The following is a 13444-nucleotide window of genomic DNA, read 5'->3' as shown; positions in this document are numbered from 1 at the left end:
AAGATCCAGATATTAGGACCTGCATTTTCCCTTCCAGTCTGTTTCCCTATTTCAGACAGAGCATGCATATAATTATATATCTACTGAATGCCATATCTTGGACCCTTAAAAATAATCATGTGTGTGCAGATGAACTGTGACACTCCTTTGTATGTGGAGTCCTTTATATTCATTCTACTGTGTCAGAATAGTAAAACCTGGTAAAGGTAAGCTGTATTTTGTTTAAATATTCAAATCTCATAGAGTAAGTCTTAATTTATTCCTTAGTGCGCTGGCCTTGAAATGTTTTATACAACACTTGCATATAATCAAAAACTACTGTCATGTGGACCTTTCATTTCAGACAGTTGTCATAAAAAGTGACATGCACGAAAGTTCAGGCAGTTGAAGGTGCCTTTTGCCCCCGGTGTGGAAATAAACACTTTGTATGTGATTAGCCAAAGATAGAACTTGAGATACTTTAAAAATAAATTTTTAAGTAAATTCATAGAATAGTAACAACAATCAGTTGGATTTATCTAAAAAAGGAAAGCAGTAAGCTCTCACAAAAGATTCCATTGAAATTCTGTTAAGAACTTTGTCTGACCGGTACACTGAAAGTACAATAGAAAAGTATAGTGTCTGAGATTTTAATGTGGCGGTAAGTAAGTCTGAAATAGAATATTAGGTAATTTGTTCTTGTCAGCTTTTTAAATCTTTGTGTTTTCTCTATCAACTCACTAACATTTAAACTTCTCCAAGAAGAGTTATGTGTAAAAAGGGAGAGATGTTTAAGGGTTGAAAGATCTTACTGTCAGTAGGGCTGCCACCAGTCTCAATGCACAAACCCAAACACCCTTACCCCGCCTCTTCTCTGAGGCCCTGCCCCCCTCCCTCCATCGTTCGCTCTCCCCCCCCCCACTCACTTTCACCAGGATGGGGCAAGGGGTTGGGATGCTGGAAGGGGTGCAGGCTCTGGGCTGGGGAGTGGGGCTGGGGGATTTGGAGTGTGGGAGGGGGCTCCAGGCTGAGCCTGGGGCAGGGGTGCGAGAGGGGTACAGGCTCTGGGAGGGAGTTTGGGTGCAGGAGGGGGCTCAGGGCTGGGGCAGGGGGTTGGGGTATGGGCTCTGGCTGGGCGGCACTTGCCTCGGGAGGCTCCTGGAAGTGACTGGCTCTTTGGCTCAGGGGCATCCACGCGGCTCTGCATGCTGCCCCTGCCTGCAGGCACTGTCCCCCCAGCTCCCATTGGCCACAATTCCTGGCCAGTGGGAGCTGTGGAGTCCCCACTTGGGGTGGAGGCAGAGTGCAGAGACCCCTGGCAACCTCTGTGCCTAAGGGGCAGAGGGACATGCCAGTTGCTTCTGGGAGCCGCGCGGAGTCAGGGCAGGTAGAGAGCCTGCCTTAGCTGTGCTGTGCCGCCAACCAGACTTTTAGCAGCCTATTAAAATCTGCTGGATTGCTTTCAATAGCCACTGGGAGATTGAGGCCGATTCCAGGAGACGCCCAGCCAATCCAGGAGGGTTGGCAACTCTAACTATCAGCTTGCACAAAGTTTAAAAAAAAATTGCTATTAGTGTGGAATTTCTGCCTCAGTTAATTACAAGCCTTTCACTATTTCAAAAGGATTGATATATTATATCAAAAAGATTGTACTACATGAACATGACGGTCCCTGGTTAAGCTAGTGTTTTTTTTTTCTGAAAAATCATTAGGGGTTGTATTTTAAAAAAAGAAAAGGAGTACTTGTGGCACCTTAGAGACTAACCAATTTATTTGAGCATGAGCTTTCGTGAGCTACAGCTCACTTCTGTAGCTCACGAAAGCTCATGCTCAAATAAATTGGTTAGTCTCTAAGGTGCCACAAGTACTCCTTTTCTTTTTGCGAATACAGACTAACACGGCTGTTACTCTGAAACCTGTATTTTAAAAGTTATTGTGGTTTATTTACGATTGCCTTATACTAGTGTTGTAAAAGATAACCCTTGCCCGGCACTCCAAGCCCCCAGTCCTTCAATTTGTTGCTTGTGGTCATTGCAGTTGAGTTACATGATGGTCATTGCAGGATTGGAACCTAAAGAGACAAGACAGATGACTGGTAGGAGAACAGAATTTTTATGATCCTTAGTTTACATATGGGAAAATGAGGCACAGAAAGATGACGTGACTAGGAAGGGTGTGGGGGAGCCAGGAATTGAACCTAGCATTCAAACAGTCCAGTCTATTACCTTAATTCCAACACTGTTCTTTCTTGTTTGCTGTATACGTTCTGGAAATTCTTAAAAGCCCAGAAATACACTAGCTTTACACCCATTTTCTCTGACCATGCTACTTATGGTAGTATATAGTATGACACTTAGAGTACAGCTACCTTGTACACTCCTTTCAGCGGTGTGTAGAGTACAGGCACTGCACACACTATCATGGGTATAAATAACTCTGTATGCGGTGGGCAAGTGGAGTAAAGATACTCTTGAACCCTATGGGTATGTACCCTACAGGGTTTTCTCCTCGCCCCAGCACTGCTACCTGCATACACTATTTCGAGCAGTGTAGTGTCCTTCTACCTCCCCATTACTGGAGATTTCCCCTGCCACAGGGAAAGACTTCAGCAGCAGGGAAAGACTTGTGCTGCACAGAGCTACTGGACCCTTTCCCTGCCACACTGACAGATTACTGCAGTAGGGAAAAGCTCCAGCCAGGGAGGGAAGGTTTGGTTACTCTCTGTAGCTGAGCCTTTCCCCACTGCCTCTCCCCTGTCAGATTCTTTCACTGATTGTTGCTACACACTACAGCATGGATTCAGTCTGCTTTTCACTATGACATGTAGCTACACATACCCTACATGCCGCCACAAGAGGTATGCAGTGTAGACTTAGCCATACCGTTTGTCTACACTGCAGCTGGGAGTAAGCCTCCCAGCCTGGGTAGACAGACTTCTGTTAGCGGGGTTCAAGCTAGCATGCTAAAATAGCAAAATGGACATTCCGGGTGGGCCCTTAACTGAAGGGGATTGGATGGGCTTGAGAGTCTGAGCTTCTCCGTGAGTCAGAATGTCTACATTGCTATTTGTAGCATGCCAACTGAAGCCCAGGCTGGGAGAATCACTTCCAACTTCAGTGTAGCCATACTGTTATTGTCCTTAATTTGCAAAGGTGCTGAGCACCTGCAACTCCCATTGATTAAATTAAAGTTGTTGGTGGCTGACTCTTCTGGAAATCAGGTACATAGTACTTAATTTTTAAAAAGATCTCATTCATAGGCATGTAAAATCTACCCCAGTAACTAAGTATTTTTTAAAAAATCATATTGATGTATATGTCTGAGTCCCTCACAATCTGAATTTATCCTTATAACACCCTTAGAGGTAGGGAAGGGCTATATCCTAGTTTTACAGATGGGCACAGAAAAAGTAAGTCACTTGCCCAAGGTAAGTAAGACTTGTCTACACTACTGCTTAAGTCATGTAAGTTGCATTGTTCAGGGGTGTGAAAAACCCATCCCTGAGTGACATAAGTTACATCGACTTAAAGCGGTATCTGCACCATGCTATGTCAGTGGGAGATGCTCTCCCATGGACATAGATTCTTCCTCTCATTGAGGTGGAATAATTATGTCGATGGGAGAGCACTCTCCTGTCAGCATAGCGCGTCTTCACCAGGCATGCTACAGTGGCACAGCTGCATTGGTGTATAGGAAATCTTTGAAAGAGCAGGGAATCAAACCCAGGCTAGTGTCCTAACCACAGGACCATTCTTCAACTTCTGGAAGTTGATTGTTTCCTAAATCAACCGCCAGCTGTAATAATATTGTGTGTGTAATCCACAAAAAATGTGAGTGCCTTTATCCAGAAAGGCAAGATGGGACTCGGGGAAGAATAGCACAGTGCTACCCCACAACTGCTGAGGATCCTTTACTTTTCTTCATGCCCAGGTCTCCCTGTAGTTTGCGTTGGCAATGCAAGCCCCATCATGAAACACTTTTGCTGGGAAAAATGCCAACATTTGAAAATTCACCCTCAATTTGAAAAGCTCTGGAGACACAACAGCTGCCCTGATTATAACATTTTGTTTGGTTTTGTATTATTAGGGGATTACAGATTGTTAAACTGAATGCAGGGAAAGTGGCCAAAGATTGGTGGTTTCGGCAATTTTGTTGCCTCAGAATAAAAAGCTCTTTTCAATAAATCTGAAATGCCACAGAAGGTTTTCTTTTCTGCTTGCTACTTGGTGTAAAACAGATATAAGTGAGATCAGACTCAGCAATTGGTGGATTTATCTAAGTGACTTCACTTGGCACAGAAACATGGGGTGAAATCCTGGTCCCACTAAAGTCAATGGCAAAACTCCCATTGACTTTAACCAGGGTGGGATTTCACCCATGGAGAATAATCTACCTCTTGTGTAGAGATGGTCCATGGGACATTGGCATATGAGAGAGATTTACTTGCGGGGGAGAGGGGAATAACATTAATGAATCATATCTGAGAATTAATGCACACACATCAGGACATTCAATGTTATAGTTCCCATAGCAACCGTAACTGTATCACATTACACGTTTCTATTAGGGCATCAGGTTTTAGCAGCATGTAGTGTAATGTGCAGGGGAAGGAGCTGTAGTATCTACGGGATCCATTATTTTGAATTTCTTGACATCCCTACTTTTAAATTCTTCACTTTAATGTTGCATTAACCTTTTTATCCACATCCCAAAGGCCATCTGGTGTTTGGGAAATACCCTGTTTTGTGGTGTGGACAAACTGTCCACTAGCAACTAGACTCAGACCACCAACTATTTTCAGCAAACTGTGGTCAAATGGTAACAAACTTCAGTCCCCATTGATCTGGAGTGGATCTGAACCAGTGATTTAGAGGTGAATGCTTTCATGTATCATTAGCTACCCTCTGAGCCACCCACCCTTAAAAAAAGTTATTTTACTGTTTCCAGATGTAAGCTTTTTGGGACATAGACATTGTCTTCATTTTATGTTTCTACAGTGCTTAACACACTTCGGGCACTACTGGAAATAAGCAATAATAATATCCACTGGAACGTGTGTCTCTGACCTCATGATCTTGTTGGTGTCTCTCCATTTTTATTTCCTTTCATAATTTCTCTACTAAAATTATAGAAGAATTTGGGTACATGACACAGGTGCCTAATATTAGGCAGCCAAGTTTGAAATTTTGTCCTGTCTTCATATTTTCTGTTGTACTAAGAGTTAGCATGATTAGTATCCAAATGTTTTGCTGCTGATTCCTTTGTGAGCTGCTGTTGGCATGCAGGACATGAGAGTAATCAAAGAAATCCTGGTCTAGCTCTGCCGTCCTGGATCAGACAAGCTGCTGCCTGAGTACTTTCCCCACTTCTAGCCTGAAACTGGGGGTGAGGGGACTGAGACTGCCTAATGGCTCCCTTCTCTGGCCCATGAGGAGAATGGAAAAGAAAAACTCCTCTCTGACAGGCACTTGGGATATGAGGAAAAATTTCCACTGACTCCCTGAATCCAAAAAGTGTTGATTGTATGAAGTAGCTGGAGCAACAAAGTGGTCTATATAATAACTCCCATGCTGGCCTTGTCTTCCACAGGAGCCCTCCCCTTTTAAACTTATGCCTGGAGTGTGGCATGAGAACTTGCCTTCCTTTTTTTAGAGTCATGACTAAATACTAGCTAGCTCTGTCACCTTTACTTGCTATTCTGAAGGTAGCTGTTGGTCCTAGGGAAATCAGCTTCCCTAATCCGTCTGGTCTGTTTCTTAAGTGGGATGGGTGACTTGTATGTCCACAATCCTCCCCCCGTGCCGCCCTTCCACTCCTGTGGCAGACAAACTCACAAGCTTCCTCCTGGGTTCCATCACTGCTACTAAATCTTTAAACTGTACTCTTAGACTGAGATGCTTCCGGATATTTGGAAATCCATAAGAAAACTAAAGGCAAGTAGAATATAGGATTATATTTGTTCTCAAGTTATCTGGATATTATCAACATCTGGATGTTGTGGCACTTTTCTATTCTTATTGATGCTCCATCTACAAAGTCACTTGCTACTAAAGAGGTGTAGGACAGGAGTGATAGGTAATCTAAAGCTCGAAAGTCCACATTGCAGTATTTTTTCCCCTTGCTGCTCTCTTTTATCTGTCTTCCTCCTGTTTCTGTACTTACTCTTTTGTGCTACAGTACTGTTGCTGAATGCTAATGATCAAAATCATGCTATGAAAGTTTTCCTGTAACAATAGATTTTTGGTGTGGAACATCCAGCTGAAACGGTTTTGAGTATCATCATTAGACTCATAGTTTAGCAATTGTGTGGGAGTATATTCGGGCCTCATCAGGTCAGTTATTGCAATAACCCTACATGTCTGCCCTACACCAATGATCTTTTTGTTTTTTCTTTTCAAGCTGCTTAGCAATGGTGTACATTTCCCTTCCTTCTCATCCCCACTGGAACTGCTTTTCTTTATGCATTTTTGTCACGGTTTCCATCATTTTTGTACTCACTGTTTTTTTTACACCTTCACAAACACTGCTTCCTTAACTCTCAAGGAGACCCTATAGCTTCCTAGGGTTCTGTGGCCATAGAAATGCCCAGAGAGTTGGGGCTCACAGATCCACCTGATAATCTTCTGTCTTCCAGCTGCTGGTACCTATACTGAGGTGCCACTAATCAGGGCCAGATTATTATTATTATTATTTATTATTTACTAGGTTTTCAATTTTGAATAGACAGGCAGGAGACTAGCAGACACAACAGAGAGCCACGTAGCAAATGGGACTTTGAGGAGTGGCTGACTACTGAACATGTATTTTAGAAGGTGCATCTGTGCTGGCCAGTATATGGGAATAGCTGTAGCTGTGAAGAATGGAGGAGTCTTTTAATGGACGTTTAAAGGTGAATGAGACACAGGCCTGTGAAGAGAGAGAAGGGCTCAGCTATGGACCTTGTTAAGAAGAGATGTTCTATGCAAGGGGCTGACATATAAAATGTCCCTGATATTTCACAAAAATGGCATGTTCTGTCGAAATACATTGGGTTGATACCACAATGTCAAAAGAGGTGCTTCCTCCCTCCAGAAAGTCTCTTCTGCTGCTGCAAAACACAAAGGCTAGCATAGAGCAGATAGACAGTGAGTTGGTGGATGAGGAAGCACAAAGGGTCTGGTAACATGGGAAAGAGAAAGGGAAGGTGTGTGAAGGGTAACAAACAGGAAACAGACGGGACCATGAGCAAAATGAGCCATAACACTTCACAAATGCCTCACAGGGGAATGGCCACTCAGTTGTTGTGGAATTCTTCAAGTTTTGCTCTCAGGTTGCTAGCAGCACATCACTGCTAGTATTGGTTTAACTTAAAAGTTACTGTGAGCTGGCAGAGCAAATGGTATAGGCAGAGCCATCACTTCCTTCCTCTTCCTCTATAAGCCGCTCTTACTGATGCTTGTCACTTCTTCTGTCACAACCACAGCATTACTGCAAATAGCTCTTTAGCTAATTTGTCTTTTCAGTGGTGACATTCTGTTCACTTTAAGCACTCCATTGCCTTTCATTGTCTTTCTTTAATGCAGTGGGAGATTAGCCACTAGGCCAATGGGGCCCATGCCCAGGGGCCCTGGCCAATTGGAGGCTCCTGGAAAAATGGGCACCTCCACACCCCAACCTGCTCCTGCAGGGGAGCGGGGTCAGGGCATAGGGGCTTGTCCTGCTCTTCCTGCCCATCCAGCACTCCTGCTGCGGAGCGGGGAAAATCCCCACGCCCCGACCCAGCTCCCTGGCAGGAGCGCCTGGGAGGATGCGGGGGACTACTGGAGGCTGAAGGGATGGGAAGGGGCCTGCCGCTTGCCCAGGGCCCCACAAAACTGTAATCTGCCTCTGCTTTAATACAGTAGTTTGTACTGACTCATCAGCCTAGAAGAAGCATAGCAGAGTGAAATGAATGTGTACTGGGGCAGGAGATTATAAACTGCTGCTATCAGATTTTAGTTTCTTAACATCTGATAGCAGATGATAGTGTGAGTATCCTTTCCCTCAAATGCGCTATAACTGATTCATCAAATTTGGGGGAGGGTTGATTTTTTTTTCTTTCTTTTCTGCTATCTAGTTTTATTTCCCATTCCAGTTTTCCACCTGTTTTCTCCCATAAGACAACAGAATGACTTTTACATCTAATTTGTCATACTCAGTGATCCTACACAATTTTCTCAAACAAACTTTCTCAAGAAATCACTAAACAATGTTCTTCTGACACTCACACAACATGATTTCTAAAGATTCTCCATTATGACAGGGAACGCTAATGATTATGGACTAGATTGTTTTCCCTCCCTTAAGTAGCTGAGCAGCAGGGGCAGGATTGCAGTCGTGAGGCTTGGGGAATGCAAGGACTACTACTGAGATGCTTCTGTCCTGGAGCAACTCAGCTTAAAGGAGGGTTGGAGCTATATCTCCCTCTGCCACATGCTGGTCAGCAGAACTGGTAAACTGTGCAAGGGGAGTAGGGAAATATGCTGCACCTCCAAAAAAGGGTTGTAAGATGTTCAAATGTATTCTGGGGGCGGGGGAGCATGCCTTTCTCTGAAGAGCAGTGATTGGTCAAAACTGAACATGGGGTTTCTTAGTGTTCTGAGGCAGTACAGAGAATCCTTTCTTAGCTGCTTGGCTGGTGTGTCTTGCTCACATGCTAGGAGTCAAACTGATAACCAGATTGGGATCAGGAAGGAATTTTCTCCTAAATTAGACTGACAAGATTTCTTGGGATTGTTTCACTTTCTTCTGCAGCATGGGGCATGGATCATCTCTTACCTAATCAATTTCCTGCCATTCAGGGGCCTCGGGCATTAATAGCACCTCTGTCTCTGCTGTTCTCTGCCTGTAGCACACAACAGCTTAATCTCTTGATGGCTGAAATGCTTTATTCTATTCCATGTTATTAGGCTCAATACAGGGTTAGCTGGGGGAACTTAATGGCCTGCAATATGCAGGATGGCAGACTAGATGGTCTAGTGGTCCCTTCTGTCCTTAAACTCTGTGCACCTGTAACCCACACACCTCCTGAGTGTGGTACTCTGTCCCCCTCTAGTTGTACTGAGACCACTTAGAGATTAATGTGTCTGCTACAGCCATGCAGTAGAGGCTCATGCATTGAGCTTCAGAGGTCCCACGTTTGATCCTGCAACAACCAGGGTCTGTCAGTGTTACACACCTGTATTGGTCCCCCCTATAGCCCAACTAGGGAGCTCTCACTGCTCCGGCTGAAGTAGGGCCACTTTGCATTCTCCCCAGTGCAGGAATATGTCTACATGCCACAGACCCTGTGTGAGTAACATTGTGGTTACAAATGGGTCCACACCACTAAGTGCAGATGGGAGTCTAAACATCCAGTTTGGAAGCAGTCCAAGGTGAGATTTGGACTAGGCTCATCTCTAGTTTAGATTCAGAACATGTGGTGCAAAAAGCTGCATTTTAATCTTGATTTGCACCTCTTCTTGCACTGTGATGCATATATTACTCCGAAAATCCAGTCTTACATGTGTTACTCATATGAGTAAGGACGTGCCAAATTGGGCCCATAGAAATAAAGTTATTTTCTTCACAGCAAAACTGATGAAACACTTTTTTTGAACTCCTAAATGCAAATGTGAACAGATGGGATTGGTGATACAGTTGTAGATTATTAGAACAAGGTATAAAAATTGGTTTCTCTTGATCTATTAAGGTAATCGTTATTGCTATAAAAACTGAGGAAATGCATGTTTAAAGCTGTCACTATAAAAGGATGCCACATAAGCACTAAAATAGGGAAAGGATAGTATTGTGGTTAAGGTACTGGATTAGCACTCAGGAGATCAGAGTTAAATTCCCAGATCTACCTATGTGATTGTAAAATGGGGATAATGGTGGTTCCTTATTCCCATTTCTTGTGTGTTTTGTCTGTTTGGATTGTAAACTCTTCTGGTCAGGGACCTTCTCTTGGTATGTATATGCTGAATAGAACATCTAACACAGTGAAGCCCTGATTTTCGTTAGGGTCTCTAGGTACTTCTGTAAAACAATTAATAATAAAGTATTTGCTATTGTGTTTATTGCAATAAGTGGTGACCAAGAAGATCAGAGTTGAAGACATGTTTCAGAGTTGAAGACGTGACATCATCAAAACCATAAATACAGCATCAAAGTACCAATGGGAAAGTGGGTATGCAAATACAAAACTTACTGTATGCACTTCACTAAGGGCTAAATCTTCCCACTGTATGCAAAGGCCTAGTATACAGGTCTTGTGCCAAAGATCTCTATGAGGGGTGGGGGAAGTTGGAATTTTCTTCTTGATGCTTGCAGCAAACTTTTTTTCCTGGCAACTACTGCACAAGGATCTGGGGGAAAGGATGTCTTCAATCCTTTGAGTCTCAGGTCATCCGATTGCCCTCTGATCCTTTCGGAACTGGCAGTGTGGCTGCCTTGTGCCATGCTTCTTTTGGTTCCCTTGCTGTGGTTGTTCATTATTTCCTTTTTCAGTGTGGCTGAAGCAATGGAGGTGAAGTTAATGAAAGGTTCAGCATCAATTGACAGTGCAGGCTGCTGTGTAATTTATGGAACATTGCTATAAAACATGCTGCTGTAGTGACCCTGGGCTTCTCTGTCATAAAAGACAGGGGTTACTTGGAGTAATAAAGTCATCCCCATCCCCCCACTGACTGCAGGGCTGTGTTTGTTTTAGCCTCTTAACAAAGGGGGAGGGGAATACAGAAAGCACCCCTGGGCCCTTCTCTACCTAGTGTCCAAGCCAGGTATGTTTCTCATTCATTAAATTTACAGCAAGTAAAGCCAAAAAGAAACAAATATTCCAGAATACCCAGCATATCTATTATTTAACCCCTACTAGTCCCAGCTATCACCCTACAGTAGATACATAGCTAATATGTTTCCTTTTCAGTGACCACCTTGGGATGGGATGCTTTTGGCACAGCTTGGCTCTTCCGTTGAACCTTAAAGGACTGGTAAAGACACTCTATTACAAGTGAGAGTAACTCATCCCTAATTTCACCCTCTTCTGACTGGCATATACATATAACCTGTATTTTTAAATATGCTCTTGTCATGAAATGTCTGAAGTTATGTGTCGGGGATTATGCTGCATTCCCATCGTTTGCTCTACATGCTTCCCCGGCCTCAGGTTTGCATGAGTAACTTTCCCCCTCCACTGCGCTCCACAGAAGAGGGGAGAGAAGTGGTTTAAAGACCATAGTTTTCAATAAGTTCAGGGTCATAACCACTTAGTGGAGTTTCCCCCCCGTAAATTAGTCCTAGCTAGACTTATGATTTCAACGTTGGGTGAAATAGATTTTTTTTCTCCCCTGCAGCTGATAAACCCGAAACATGTCTGTTTCTCTGTCTATTAGAATTAAGACTCTTCTTTACTCTAACTTGCCTGTCATCATTGAATCTTGTTGTATTGCTTCTTTAGGATCATCTGATCATGCTAATAACAGTATAGCCACTTCATTCCAGAAAGACCACATGCTGGGTGCCTCAGGTCATATATAAAGGTCTCTCAAATTACTTTTCTATTTTAATAAAACTAGAACAGCTGCAACTGTGTCTTTGTGAAAATAATACAAGATTCATTTTCCTATTACTGTGATTTCATACTGGGGAGAAGGATCCAATATGAAACTATTTTTAAGCTGATTGTATCATTTTTGTGATATGTTTCTCTGCTCTGTCTTGATTCTTTTCTGCTTTTGTTGATAATTATAGCAAGAGTTCAGGATCAATGTACAAAACTCTAGGCAAGATTACACCAAACCAAATCAGAAATACATCCATTGAAACACTTCATAGTTCCAAAAGAGGAAATGTAAGAATTCTTCCATTCCTTTTATTCTACAGAATTTTCTCAGAAGAGAGAGCACCAAATAAAAAGCTCAATAGGAGCATGTTCCTGTTCCTATTCAAGTCAATGGGAGTTGTGCCATTGAACTCAATGGACACAGGATTGGGATATTCTGTTGGTATTAAAGTAAAGATGTTCAAAGTAGTCTGAAAATTCCATATTGAATGAACACTTGCTTGGTTTAGTAACATTAAAGCAGAAAAACCACGCTGAGAGATGGAAATCGGCGAGCGTAATGAGAGATCAGCTCACTCAACACTGTGAGGTTACTGGATGCAGAGAGAATATTTTTGAGGATAATGCCATTTCCTTTTATAGTTGATTTTAGATGACTTGTTTGAGGATCTGCAGTTTGAAGTTTTCACTACTTTTCAGGGTTTTGCAGTTACCAAAGCAATATGGAATCCCAGTATTGAGTTTTGGAAAAAAGAAAACCTCCATTAATGCCCGACCCTAAGAATACAGGATCTGCTTTTTAAAGGGGTTTTTAGGCTCAACAAAGCACTCTTTATTATTGTCCAATGCTGGATTGCCCGCAAGTGAACTCATTCGGGAAAATGTTTAAAGATGGAATCAAACGACAAGCAGTATTCTACTGTGGAAGGTGTCAGGATAGCCCTAGGTAAATTTTTTCCACCTATGAAGTGCCCCACATTGCTGTAGGTTCTAAGGTCAAAACTGTACAACTATAACAATGTTCAGCAAATATAGAGAGACAAGGAGGGTGACATAATATCTTTTATTGGGACAACTACGGTTGGTGAAAGTGACAAGCTTTCGAGCTACACAGAGCTCTTCCTTGGGTCTGAAGTAGCTCCATGTAGCTCAAAAGCGTGTCTATTTCACCAACAATAGTTGGTACAATAAAAGATATTATCTCACCCCTTTTCTCTCTAATATCCTATGACCAACATGGCTGCTACAACATGCAAACAGTAAAAATCGGTCTGTTTTTGACAGGATAAATTTCAAATAAAATACTCATGAATACCTGCAGTTCCTGCTGCTATAGGCATGGTTGACGGAAAATAATCAAATGGGATTCCAGATGAGTTATTTTCCACCAAACATTCTGTAGGTACCCATATTTGCCCTTAAACTGAAACACCAAGGGATATCTTAGGTTATCCTTCCAGGGAAAGGGTTTGTTCGATACTAATAACATTTACCTTAAATGATAAAAGTACATTTAAATAGTGAAACCTTCTGGAAAATAATCTAGATTCAATCATTTAAAATACATGTCATTAAAGGATAACTCACTTCAGATACACCTTTCACTGTAATCTATTTTACTTTAAAAAAAAAAAAAAACAGGAGCTATAGGAGACATAGATCACCACTTGTCCTGAGTACCGTTACTTGTCCTGTGTTTGCTTTTATAGACAGATGCTAGTGGGAGACTTGAATTTTACTTTCTTCCCTGATGGTGGAATAAATAACATAAACCAAGACACACAAATTTAAGTTTATTGTACTTTGAAATATAGAAACAGAGAGAGAGAGGCTTTCTTCCTGTTCATTTCAATCTGGATTATAGAATGGATGGAGGGCGGGGAAGAGAAGAATTTGAAACTGTTG

At 42.5% G+C, this 13444-nt stretch overlaps 1 protein-coding gene across 6 annotated transcripts in view; it reads left to right on the top strand.

The window, feature by feature from the left end:
- Window positions 1–13444, top strand: part of IMMP2L (inner mitochondrial membrane peptidase subunit 2) — an 844357-nt gene that overhangs the window by 657473 nt on the left and 173440 nt on the right. The window lies entirely within an intron of this gene.

The sequence above is a fragment of the Lepidochelys olivacea genome, assembly GCF_965140295.1.
Source record: "Lepidochelys olivacea isolate rLepOli2 genome assembly, chromosome: 1".
NCBI lineage: Eukaryota > Metazoa > Chordata > Testudines > Cheloniidae > Lepidochelys > Lepidochelys olivacea.
This window is presented reverse-complemented; position numbering and strand designations above follow the sequence as displayed.